The 13,692-nt window shown below is 43.1% G+C and overlaps 1 protein-coding gene across 1 annotated transcript in view; it reads right to left on the bottom strand.

Moving 5' to 3' along the window:
• The window catches only part of LOC102165540 (uncharacterized), a 1,338,477-nt gene that overhangs the window by 882,638 nt on the left and 442,147 nt on the right, over window positions 1-13,692 (bottom strand). The gene's annotated exons all lie outside the window — the stretch shown is intronic.

Here is a 13,692-nt window from a genome sequence, read left to right as displayed (position 1 = left end):
CTCATCACCAGCCTGGAAACTCCAGGCACTGTAAAGCTCAGGGAAGCCCATTGCTCCATTGCCTCTGCCGATGGCAGTTCTGCAGCCAAAGATGCACAGGGAAGTGCTAAGGATCTATAAGGGAGTCAAGGGAAAAAATAGAATGTACTGAAAAGGAGAGCCCTTGGGAGACAAGATCAGCTTTATATTTTGTAAGGTCCATTGAATAATAAAAACATGGAGTTCCTTGTTCAAAAATGATCAGCAATTTCAAGATGGCAACAGCGGAGCATGAAACCAAGCCTGGGATGCTTCTGATCCCAGGGCCCCGCTGGACTGCAAGGTCACACACCTACAAAGCCAGCACTGCTTAGAGGTCGGGCATAGAATGCAACGCCCTCATTTTCTGAGTGAGAAAACTGAAGCCCAGAAGTGGAAACCATTCTCTTGTTCTACTCCTGTGTCACTGTCACATTGTAGGAGGCCTCCACCCTGGGGTTCCTTAGTCACCACCTGCTCATTTACCACTTGTGTGACCCCAGGCAAGTTATGCCACCTCTTTCTCTCTGTCTCCTCATCTGTAAAATGGGAGTAATAACAGTGTAGACCTCAAGGATTATGTGTTCCGATTCAATGCAGTAAAGAGGCAGAGAATTAGGAGCAGTGCATGTCCTACAGGAGCTCCTAATAGATGATCAAAATTTGTAATATTGGTAACAGCAATAATAATGATTGTAGTATTTTAGTAAACTCCCCTTTTTTCTCTCCTTTGAGTGGCCATTGCTTTTCTGTATCAGAGGTGAGGACACCTTCCGGAGGCCTCCCTGTGCCAACACTGACAGTGAGCACCTCAGTGGCTAGAAGCATAGGGCATTGGGGCCAGAACAGGCACATCAGACCCAGAAAAAGACTAGGCTCTGTAAAAAGCTAATTTCAGCAGCCCTGCTTCTGGGGCTCTGCAGTGTTTACTCCCACCAAAGATTGGGCTTTCTTAAAAAAGGAAGGACATCCAAACATTTGTGAAGATGAGAATGGACCTGGAGGGCATGATGCTGAAGGAAATAAGCCAGACACAGAAAGAAAAATACTCTATGACCGCACTTGTACATGGAATCTAAAATAATCAAAAACTCATAGAAACAGAAAATAAAATGGGGTTGCCAGGGGCTGGGAGGGGGAGGAGGAAATGGGGAAATAATGGTCAAAGGATACAAAACTTCAGTTATTAAGATAAATAACCTCTGGAGATCTACTATACAGCACAGCATCGAGAGCTAACAATACAATATTGTAATACCCAAAATTTGCTAAGAGGGTAGATCTTATGTTAAATGTTCCTACAACAACAACAATAAAAACATATTGTAAACATAAACATAATAACAACCATAAAGTGGGTGGAAGGGTGGAAGGACACTTTGGGAGGCAATGGATATGTTTCTGGCCTTAATGATGGTGATGGTTTCAGATTTGTATATTTGTTCCCAAACTCATCAAGTTGTATACATTGAATAAGTACACCATTCTATATCTCAATCATCTCTCAGTGAAGTGGTTTAGAAAGTAAAGTTCCTAGTAGATTTTAAAAAATAAGATAGGGCTGAGCTGCACGAAATCAGGGTTCTCACACTTGTTTCATCTACATCTAGCAGAATATCCAGGAATGCTTGCCAAAAATTCAGATTTCTAGATCCCAACTCTGAGCCAGTAAATCAGAATCTCCCAGGGTGGGATCCCAAATCCACTCTAACAAGAACCTCTAGAAATTCGCATTTCACACCAAAGGGTGAGAACCACTGGCCAAGGCCTGCTGCAGGTGCAAGGTCACCAGCAAGCCCGCCAGGGCACAGTGCCTGCATGGAGCATGGTGTCCCCTTTGCTCCTCGGGCTGTCCAGCTCTGTGGTAATCTTGCATGGGCAGGGCACCCAGCAGGCACCAATTAAAGCATGTTCATTGGTTGTCAGATGGTTCACTGCACACATCTCATGTCTAACACACAAGAAAGACCAACTGCCGTGCCAGCTGGTCAGGCTTCACCATCTGGGCCTTGTCCAGGTGGACTCTGGCTGGGGTCCTGAGAGTGACCCAGAGAGGCTGAGCATATCACCCCACACAGTGTCTCGCTCTTTGCAGCCTCCAACTGTGGGATCTCTCTCCAAATTCTCGAATTTCCTCAAACTTCACAGCTTCCTGCTAAAGCTTTTGAACTATACAAAAGCGAGGGGAACATTTTAAGCCTCGCTTTAAACAGACTTCACAAGAACAAGGTGGTCAAAATGTGCAAGCTCCTAGTTATGAGATAAGTAAGTTCTGGGGATGTAATGTATAGCATAGTGACGTAGTTAACCATACTCCCTTGTACATCAGATGCTGCTAAAAGAGAAGGTCCTGGACGTTCTCACCACACACACACCTGTAACTAGTGAGGTGATGGATGTTAACTAGATTTACTGTGGTGATCATTTTGCAATATCTACATATATCACTTTAAATAATACAATGTTATGTGTCAATTATAGCTCAATAAAACCGAAAAAAATGTCTTCCACCAGATGCACAAGATCATAAATTGCTTTAATATGATAAGTTATCTGGTGGTTCTTTATGCCAGCTATATACCAAGCAAAGAGCAAACATTCCTCACTATGTAAGGTAGCCTGCCCGGGACTTTCTGTCACTCAGAGAGAGAGAAATCCACTGACACTGGGCTGTGGTCATCGTGGGGGTGGCAGTGTTGCCTTATCAAATCCTGCATTAAGTTCTCCTCTCCCGAGCACCCAAACTGACCTTTCAAAGCACACAACTTGCACTTTTAGTTTATATCTCATTGTCAGAAATTTAAGCTGACACTTTTTTTTTTTTTTTTTTGGCTGGAGTCTCTAATGGCCCCAAACTGCCCACTGGTGCTTTATTTACAAGGCAGCCCAGGAGGAGTTTGGGGATACCCCAGCACACACCCTGCATGAAAGAGAGCAGGGCCCTGAGAGAGTAAGGCGTGTGCCCCCAGGGGATCCTCATGGGGCTAGGGATGTTTCAGGACATCCTTGAGAGTTGATATCCACTCAATAAGCCTCCCTAAGAGCAGATCCAAGCTTGTGCCCACTGCTTGTCCCCTATACAGCCCCTTATGTGGGGCCCAGAGGCCACTCCTATAAGCCCATGCACTGCACCCATCAAATTTTCCCTGTGGAGGCAGCCAACATATACATTTTTTTTTTTTGCCTTTTTGCCTTTTCTAGGGCCACTCCCATGGCATATGGAGGTTCCCAGGCTAGGGGTCGAATCAGAGCTGTAGCTGCCAGCCTACACCACAGCCACAGCAACACGGGATCCAAGCCGTGTCTGCGACCTACACCACAGCTCACGGCAATGCCGGATCCTTAACCCACTGAGCAAGGCCAGGGATCAAACCCACAACCTCATGGCTCCTAGTTGGATTTGTTAACCACTGCGCCACGACGGGAACTCCAACAACATATACATTTATTAAAATAAGCAGAGTACGAGAGAAGAAAAATCATAGGCCCACCTTCCCAAAAGCTTTATGTGGCATTACTGTGGTGCATAGTGCTTCTTGACAGCTTTGTTTATTTTATTTTTACCTATCAGTGTCTACTATCACTACTATCTAGGCTTCATGAGGGAAGGACTGTGGTTTGTTTTGGTCACATTTTAAGCATCATAAAACATATAGGTGCTTCAAATGTGGTTATTAAATGAAAGAATGAAGAAATGAGCTCATCTAACTTAACTCAGTCTTGATGGACACCCCTCCTGAGAGATACTGCAAGCCATCTAGTTGGTACAGAATATTTAACAAAGACGGGGGAATAAGGAAGTTTGTTGAAATTATTATTCTTTCTTAAAGAGTCAAAATATACAGAAGCCCATTACTTTTTTTTTTTTTTTCCTCTTTAGTGCTACACCTATGGCATATGGAAGTTCCCAGGTTAAGGGTCAAATCAGGGCTGCAGCTGCTGGCCTACACCACAGCTCACAGCAATGCCAGATCCAAGCCGCATCTTCGACCTATGCTGCAACTTACAGCAACGCCAGATCCTTAACCCACTGAGTTAGGCCAGGGATCAAACCCACATCTTTATGGATACTAGTTGGATTCTTAACCTGCTGAGCCACAACAGGAACTCCCATAAGCCCATTACTTTAATTGTTTGTTCCAACAAATGTATAGGCGACAATCTAAAAAAAGTAAATATAACAATAAAAAGAAATATGTGTAATGAAAACAATAAAAACTAGAAGAAACAATAGGTGGTAAGTTCCTTGCCTTGGCAATAATTTTTTGGATTTGACACCAAAAGCAAAGGCAAAAAAAAAGCAAAAATAAACAAGCAGGACTATATCAAACTAAAAAGGTCTTCTGCACAGCAAAGGAAACCATTAACAAAATGAAAAGGCAACCTACTGAATGGGAGAAAATATTTGCAAATCATGTATCTGATTAGTGATTAACATCCAAAATATACAAAGAACTCATACAACTTTTATAACAAAAAAAAATCTAATTTTAAAATGGACAGAGGACCTGAACAGATGTTATTTCAAAAAAGACATGCAGGTGGCCAACAGGTAAATGAAAAGGTCCTCAACATCGCTACTATCAAGGAATTACAGATTCAAACCACAATATCACCTCACACCTGTTAGAATGGCTGTTATCAAAAATACAAGTAGTAAGTGTTGGGGAAGATTGGAGAGAAGAGAAGAACTCCTGCGCATTGCTGATGGGACCATCGACTGGTGCAGGCTCTATGGAAAACAGTATGAATGTTCTTCAAAAAAAATAAAAATAAAAGTAGAACTACTGCATGATCAAGAAATTAAACTTCTGGGTGTTAATCTGAAGAAAAGAAAAACACTAACTTGAAGAAAAGATACATGCAACTCCTGCATTCATTGCAGGATTCTTTATAACAGCCAAGACATAGCAACAATCTAAGGGTTCACTAATGGATGAATGAATAAAGAAAAAGAGAAACACACACACACACTCAAACACACGCACACACTCAAACACACACACACACACACACACACACACACACACACATGAACACTATGCAGTCGAAGGAAACCTTATCATTTGTAACAACACAAACGGACCTTGAGGGCATTATACTAAGTGAAGTCAGACAGTGAAAGACAAATTCCACATGATCTCACTTATATATGGAATCTAAAAAAGAAAAAAAAAATAGCACATGAGAAACAAGTGGCAATGCTCAGTGGAAAAAAGATACAAGGTCAAGGGAGGTATGCTGAATGTGGATGGGTCTTAGAAGGACGTTAGCTCCCAAGTCATTAATTGAAAGAAGACATCCTCTGCTCTGAGAAGACTCCTCGACCTCACAGGCTGCATGACCACATAGCCTTAAAGATGATGCTGAACATGGCACCTGCCACAAGATAGTTTCATACCTGCATGCCTGCCCATGCACTTTTGAAACTGTATTTTATTTGTCGCTGAATCCTCAGGCTCTAGCACACAGTTGGTTGGCATTAAATGCTGGCTGAACGAATGTCTGAACAAATGAATCAGCAGGTTTTCTAGGTGGGAAGAATGGACTGAACAAAGGCTCATGGGAGAGAATGATGCATGGAGACAAGGAGTGTGTGTTTGCTTGTTTCTAAAAAACGGGAGCTCTGGACAATTCAAGGTTACAGTGACAAATACACCTAAGTCAGTGCTCTAAGCAAAAAGCTGCATTAAGAAAACGTGCCCCCCAGCCTGAAGGTAGCTGTGTTGCTACACCTAGATCATTAAGGCTGCTTACAGATATTGCTGCTTCCTCAATAGTTTTGTTTAAAAAAGAAGAAGAGGAAGAAGAAGACTATCTATGTCTTCATGTCCCTCCCTGGGACTTTTCTTACAGCTTGAAAAATAAGAGGGTTCCAGCTACAGGGAGGTGAATCAGGATCCCACTTCAGATAATGAGATTCTTGGATGCAGGTACAAACTCTGGGTGAGTAAGAAATACTGCCAAAATGTCAGATCAGGGATGGGGCGGTCATGGCACCAGCTCCTCCTCCTGCTTTCTCTCCCTCAAGGGATTTCCAGGAGAAACAGACCCTCGTGCGTTCTAACAATAATCTAAACAAGAGGCATCTGCTTTCATCTTTCTCAGCTGAAAAGGCTTTTAAGCTCCCCACTGTTTGTTTTGGTTTATTACTGAAAGGCTAAAACCATAAAAAAAAATATTGTTGTGGGTATTTTCCAGTTGAGATGAAATATTTAACAAGGGTGAGGTGGGGAGGAGGAAGTTTGCTGAAAATACCATTTTTTAAAGGTCAAAAAATGCATAAACCCATTACTTTAATATTGTTTGTTCCCAGGAGACAGTGTTTGGAATCCTCCCCCCTCACCTCCTCCCTCTAGACTTCTGTGCACAAATGCACACGCATTTCAGGTCCATCCTCCAAAAGCACAGTGATGATCCTCTTACAGCTCGGCTTAGACTCTTCCTTGGCTCCACCCAGCCAAGAAAATGAGATCTAGTCTCCCAGTCTGGGATGAAAATCCTCCCACACTCTAGCTTGTCCTAGTTGTGTATCCTCACTGCTCACAGAGTCCTCCCAGCCCCTCACCATTTCAGCCTGGCAAAAAGATACATCCTTGCACATGTTTTCAATGTATGGTTTTACCTTTTGTGTCATAGAATTATGCCAGTCTCTGAAACCATCTCTGCGTCCCTCCCCCCTCATCCATGCGCACACATCAAAATCCAACCAATGCTTCTGGTGCATTTTTACCTCTTCTGAGATCTCTTCCCATCGCCCCAGTTAGAGCCCTCACGGAGGTATGTGGCTGTGTTGGGTATCTGCTGAGGCCTCTATTCCACTTCTTGGCTGTGAGCTTCCCACAGGCAAGGGCCATGATCCATATAACTTTGTGTCCCCCTTCAAACCCAACCCTTCCATGTCGCCAGTACTCCATACATATTTTTCAAACAACTGAGCTAATGAAGAAACAGCCTGGCCCCTTCCTCTCTGCAGCATTTGCTCTACTATTTGTGCAAAAATTAAATTCTTAGAACCTACCAAAGAACTTTACATATTGGATGCATCTTCTGATTGAATAATTAAAATAAGATTTTTGAGGGGGGGTAATAACATAGTTACCCTGATTGGCAGGAGGGAGATGGCAGGTGTAATGGGTAATTGATAAACAGTTTGCGTGTCGCCCTAATGTAGATCTTATTAGATCTTCTTTTTCAAAAGAGAGCTTCAGGAGAACATTCCAAAAACCTGCTGTTGAATTATCATCCTCAAGCATAGCCTGATTATACAGCATGAGAAAGCTGGGAAGCTGAAAGAGCTGACAGAGGAGCAGGGCACAGGACAGGAAGACCACGGGACTGATAGGATGGGGCAGTTCATTAGGAGACTGCAGAGAAACATGGTGGGGGCTTCTGAGCATCCTGGGTGCAGTGGGGGGTGGGTACTGCTTTGCACACATTCTAGCCCAGCCTTGTCCTGCACAGTAGCCATCAAGCATGTGTGGCTATTGAGTACCTGAAATGTGGGTAGAGTGAATTAAGATGTTACAAATGCAATAAAATCCATGCTGGATTTTAAAGATTTAGCATAAAAATATGCAAACTATCTCATTAATGCTTTTTATATTGATTGCATGTTGAAATGATAAGACTTGGAATATATTGGACTAAATAAAATATACTATTAATATTAAATTCAACTATTTCTTTTGACCTTGTTAATGTGCTACTAGAAAATTAAAAATCACCTACAGGGCCATGGTTCATGGCTTGGATATTTCTAATGGACTGCATTGTTCTACTTAAGCATTATGAAATGCTTTTTTCTTTTTTTCTGGTCATGGGGAAGTTCCCGAGGCAGGGACTGAACCCATAGCACAGTGGTGGCAATGCTGAGTCCTTAACTGCTAGGCCATCAGGGAACTCCACAGAGAGCATGGTTCTAGGATATGTTTTCTAAACTAAGTAGGATGTCAGTCTTCTTATCTCCAAGAAGGAAAAAGAACGTCATTCATACTCCCCCCCAAAAAAAGCAGCAGGTGCCCCCCCCCCAAAAAGCAGCAAGTGCCAGAACCAGCTAGCTTTGTGGAAGTAGGAAGGTCATTTTCTATCTAGATTCCATACAAATTCTCCAGCATTCCAAGGCCTGGGACTGCCATCTGAGTCTAAAGAGACATAGACAGTATGACTATGAGCACGGCCTCAGGATCACTGACCATCCTAAGCCCCAAGCAGGAAACATGCCAAGAAGTATTTGTCATATTTGGATGTGGGGACAAATAAAAGAGGTTCTTGTAAAAGGAGCTATTCTACTTGTATTTGTTTCTATCATTGCAGGGCTCATTCATATGAATAGTATCTTTAATCTGATGTTCCTGAAGGGGCTGGTAAGTATGGCTTAACTGACTCTTGCTCAGCTTTGGGTACCATCCATTGTAATGACAAGGCCTAATTTCTTAACAAAAAAAAAAAGGCTTAGGTCTAACATAGTTCAAAAGAGTCTTTACAGTCAACAAGTTTGACCATCACTTTACTTTGTCCACCTGAGTAAACTAAGATGTGTCATAGCAATGCGTCAAGGGCCATGTGCAATCCTGGGCAGGTGAAGGTGGGAGATGGGACAGTAGTTTGCGGGTGAATATTTCTCATGTTTTTTGGCTATACCCAGGGCATACAGAAGTTCCCAGGCCAGGGATCATGCCCTTGCCACAGCAGCAACCCAAGCCCTCTATCAGTGGCAATGCCATATCCTTAATCCCTAGGCCACAAGGGAATTCCCTGAATGTGGATATTTCTAGTGTCAACAGAGATCTTGCTGCTGTAACTGGCTTGGCTCCTAGCTTAAGTTATGCTTACCCAAAATCTTAGGTGGTATATTAGTTATCCCCTGCTGTGTAATAATTTACCCTTAGCAGCTTAAAACTACACAATTTATTATCTCACAATGTCTGTAAGTCAGGAATTCAGGTGGGGTTTAGCCAGATCTTTCATCTCAAAGTTCCTCACAAGGATGCAATCAAAGTCAGCCAAGCTGAAGAGTTCAACTAGTTCATCTAAAAGTTAATCTAGTGCACAACCTGCTCCCAGCCGCACTCATGTGGTAAATACTTCCATGTGTGTTTATATGTATGTTGCAGAGACAAATTCTTATAAATATTGCTATTGCTTCTTTTATTAACTAGACAAATGACTTACCTTGAATTTGTACCTGCTTACCACTCCTCCACCTTCTTCCCCTGCCTATCCCTACAAACACAGGTCTTTAATCAAGGATAAATTTATTTCACAAAAGGCTGTCAGCAGCTTATGTAGAACCAATCTCCCTGTACCACATATAAGTTCTACCAAAAAATGGCTTGTAACGCAATTCTTTGTGAGTTCTCACTTGCAATTGTACTAACAGATGAAAGATCCAAGAGGGAGCACGGCAGAATGCCAATGGTTTCTCAAGACTTGGCCACCAGTCTCTCCATGAACAGGTGTCCACCCTTTTGCCAACCAATTCATTCCACCCAAGCAGCCACCTAAAGAGCACCTGGACAGACTGAAGTTGCAGCATTTCCAATAACAAGGAAAGGCAAAGACTTTCCATGACAAGATGTGTTTTATTTCCCCCATACTTCCTGCTGGTTGAAGCTTATCAACCCTCACCTCCACCAGCCCAAGGACTGTGGGGGTGGGGCTGGGACACTGTATAGAAAAACAATCAGTGGTGGCCACAGCACAACTTCCCGGGTAGACATTCTACAGATCAAAGGGCACCTCACCTGGCAGGTGCACCAGGAGGCAGAGGGACTGCTCATGGAGGCCTGGGGCCCCAGGATGTGTGGAAGTCTCTCTCCTAACCTGCCACCCCCTCTCTGGCCCTTTGGCCCAATCACCAGGGGATTCCAGTCAACATTTTCACTCCACTGCCAATGGCTGTAACCACAATTGAGTTTTCCTTACAAACCTCTTTTACATTTTGATTATTTCCAAAACTGACTTACTATTTCTCTACCTAATTAGACAGCAGATGGGGCTCATCACATGTAACCTTTTACTGATGACTCAGGGATCAAACACCAATGACCTTAAGACCACTGACTGTGTGTCCGCTCATTCCTGGTCAAAGTGGCCTACTGTCTTTGTGCCTTTAAGTTCATGTACCATCTCCTATAGATTTTCTCTCTCTTCCTTCAAAACTAGGCTTCGACAGTAACTTTTGCATATGGTTATCCCGCCTGATGGGAACTCTCTCCTCTATGCAAATCCACACATACACATACACTCTCACTCCTCTTCAATGCAGTGCTCTCATCCACTGTGCACTGGGGGAGAAAAACACGAAAGGAAAAATAACATTCATGCAAAATAAGTTAAAAGGGTCTGATTAAAGATCTCAAGATCTCTCTCATGAGTTCAATGCATCATTTTTACCTTTATTATTAGTTTCCTTAGATCCAATTTAATAGCTTTTGTTCCTAAAAAGCTACAAAGCATTGTGAATTCTGCATAAGTGATGAAAGTTTAATTTACCCCTTAACTTTTATACATATCTAATAGAAGCTAGTGTGTGTGTGTGTGTGTGTGTGTGCGCGCAGACACACACACAAGCACACGCACACACTCGCATTACATTTTCCCTGCACATCACCCACTCCATCATCTAGTGTAGGGATACTGAAGATATTATTGACTCATCACTCTTCCTTACGCCTCACCTCTGATCAGTCACCAAGTCCTTATAATTCCACTTAAAATATTTCTCCGATCCATCTCCTTTCCATGCTTCCCACTGTCTATTGCTCTGTGTAATCGTTTGCTAGGGTTGCTATGATGATTGATTTTATGTGCCAACATGACTGGGCCATGGGTGCCCAGACATTTAGCCAAACAGTATGCTGGGTGTGTCCACGAGAGCGTTTTTAGGTGAGATTAACCTATGAATCAGTAGACTGAGAAAGTGGGTTGCCCTCCAGGTGTGGGTGCTTTCACCCAGTCAGCTGAAGGCCTGAGTAGCACAGAAAGGCTGACCCTTTCTCAAGTAAGAGGAAACTCCTGGACCTGAAGTCCTAAGCTGGGACCCCAGTCTTTGCCAGCCTTTGACCTAAAACACTGGCTCCTCTTGGGTTTGGACTGGATCTTATAGCCTCTTCTCTCCTGGTTCTCAGGCCTTGGAACACAGCCTGAAACTGCAACATCAGCCTTCCTGGGTCTCCAGCTTGATGACTACAAGGACTTCTTAGCCTCCATGATTGTGTGAGCCAATTCCTCGCAGTAAATAGATACATAAATAAATAGACAGACTGATAGAGGCTGTTGGTTCTGTTTCTCTGGAGAACTCTGACTAATACAAAATACCACAGATTGGGCAGCTTAACAACATAAATTTATTTTCTCACAGCTCTGGAGGCTGGAAGTCCAAGACCAAGGTGTCTGCAGGTTTACTTTCTCTTGAGGTTTACTTTCTCTCCTCAACTCACCAACAGCTGCCTTCTCCGTGTCCTCACACAGCCTCTTCTCTGCATGAACATCCTGGCCTATACCTTGTGTCCTAAATCTCTTCTTCTTAAAAAGATAGCAGCCAGACTGGATTGAAACCCATGCTAACAGCCTCGTTTTAACTGAATTACCTATGGAAAAGGTCTGCCTTCAAATCCAGTCACACTCTGCAGTACTGGGTGTTAGAGCTGCCACAGAAGAATTCTCGGGAAACACAGTTAAGTCCATAACACTGTGGCCATTGTTTTAGCTGGGGGAAATACGCTTCTATCATTTTTTTTCTTCCTCCACCACTATTGCCAACTTCCATTCCATCTACCCTGTTAAAGTCATCTTCCTGAAATCCAAATATGATCATGCATTATCCACTTAATTTGGCCTCATAAGTCTTAATGTATCACTGCTTTTAAGACACAGCTGAGGAGTTCCCATTGTGGCTCAACAGAAGAAAACCTGACTAGGATCCATGAGAATGTGGGTTCCAGCCCTGGCCTCACTCAGTGGGTTAGGTGTCCTGCATTGCTGTGGCTGTGGTGTAGGCCGGAAGCTGCAGCTCCAGTTCAACCCCTGGCCTGGGAACTTCCATATGCCTCAGGTGTGCCCCCCCCCCCTCAACACACACACAAAAAGACACAGTTGAAAATCCTTAGCCAGAAACTATCAAGATATTCTAGGTCTGGGTCTCACCTTAAATGCCAAACTGGCTTCATCTCTCATCATTCTTCCTCATTTTCCCAACACCCTATTTGTAGCCATCACAGACAACTCTCTATAGAAATCGTTTATCTTTTTGTTCAATGCAGAGGCTTTTTTAAACTATATTCTTGGATATGAGCAGCCTCCCTGAACACATACCTTCTGGGCATTGCTGCATAATTATCAGTGGATCTGAAGCTTTCTTTCCAGACAAACTAAAATTTCAATACTGCTTTTTGTCCAAATAAGAAAATTCATCAATTAGTTAACTCATTAAATATTTTCAGAGTATCTGCCTCAGACCCAGCCCTTTCTTTGGGACCAACTTCCCAGTCTACCTTGGGAGGGGAGAAATGCACACAATGTAAAAGAAATAACAGTACAATCCATACTCTCTTGGCCTTCTCCCAAAGATGGCCAACAGAGATAACTCATGTATATCTATTGCTAAGGATTTGGTAGCATCAGTGGTTTAAAATAAATGGAAACACATTGTCTAACAGAAGAGCAAATTTTCTCATGGCATAACATATACAACAAACCAGTAATAGCTAGCTCCTGCAGTCCCAGGTTGGCCGCCTAGAAACAGTCATATCCAGAAATAACATGAGTGTGACAGTCTAAAGACCCAAACCATCTACCAGGACAGTGATTTCAAAAGCTTGTGCGAGTGGATTTGTAAGACCAATAACCCACCACTGCCGTATTCCATAAGAAAGTAATATCCATCCCAGGGAAGCCTGGGGAGGTGGGGACATTGTGTGCACGTGGTTAAGTGGGTAGGGGCATGTGCTTGGGGGCTACCCATTAGCTGGAGTCTACACACTGAAAGTTCCAGTACAACTTCAATGCCTGAAGCTAAATTAGGCAGTTAAATGCCATCAGTCAATTTCTCCTTCCCTGTCAAAACAACAAGCCACAGTATCACTATCGTTAATTGTCTGAACAAGCTGCTTACATGGAGAAATAATACCATCACAAAGGAGAGCCGCAATACCCTCCTTGGATTTCCAATTTTACTTATTTTTTATGATGATAAGATCAGGGGAGTAGCATTTCACCAAAAGGAAGCAGTTTTGTCTGAGTCCCAACTAACTGACCTAAGTAGAGCCAGCACAGGGAAGGGGTTCTACAGGGAGACGATGCACTTACACGGTGCAGGGGAGAACTGATGAAGTCATGGTAGGAAAAAAATCTTGCAAATAACTCCCAAGCTGTCGGCACAGAGACCATAGCTACCATATACAGAGAAAGTATGCAGACATGATAGATTAATTTCTGGGTGAATGACCAGACCATATAGCTCTGGGTGCTCTAAAATGTGAAGGCAATTGTTGTCGTAGCATTCTTGAGGTGATAATTCATGTGATGGTGCCCTGTTCAGGTGGTGTTAATGGGGGCTGAAATGGGAATAACATCTCCAGAAAGTCCCCCATGGTCTCAACGCCAGCAGTGCCTGTGAATTTTTCTGGTCTATGGCACAGCTATGGGGTCGTTGTATTGAACCTTCTGTTT

This window comes from Sus scrofa, chromosome 3 (assembly GCF_054392235.1).
Source record: "Sus scrofa isolate SSC_HxYL_T2T_F1_AM1 chromosome 3, Sscrofa_HxYL_maternal_Yorkshire_Landrace_v2.0, whole genome shotgun sequence".
Classification (NCBI taxonomy): domain Eukaryota; kingdom Metazoa; phylum Chordata; class Mammalia; order Artiodactyla; family Suidae; genus Sus; species Sus scrofa.
The sequence above is the reverse complement of the archived record's forward strand: the minus strand, read 5'-3'. Positions and strand labels throughout refer to the sequence as shown.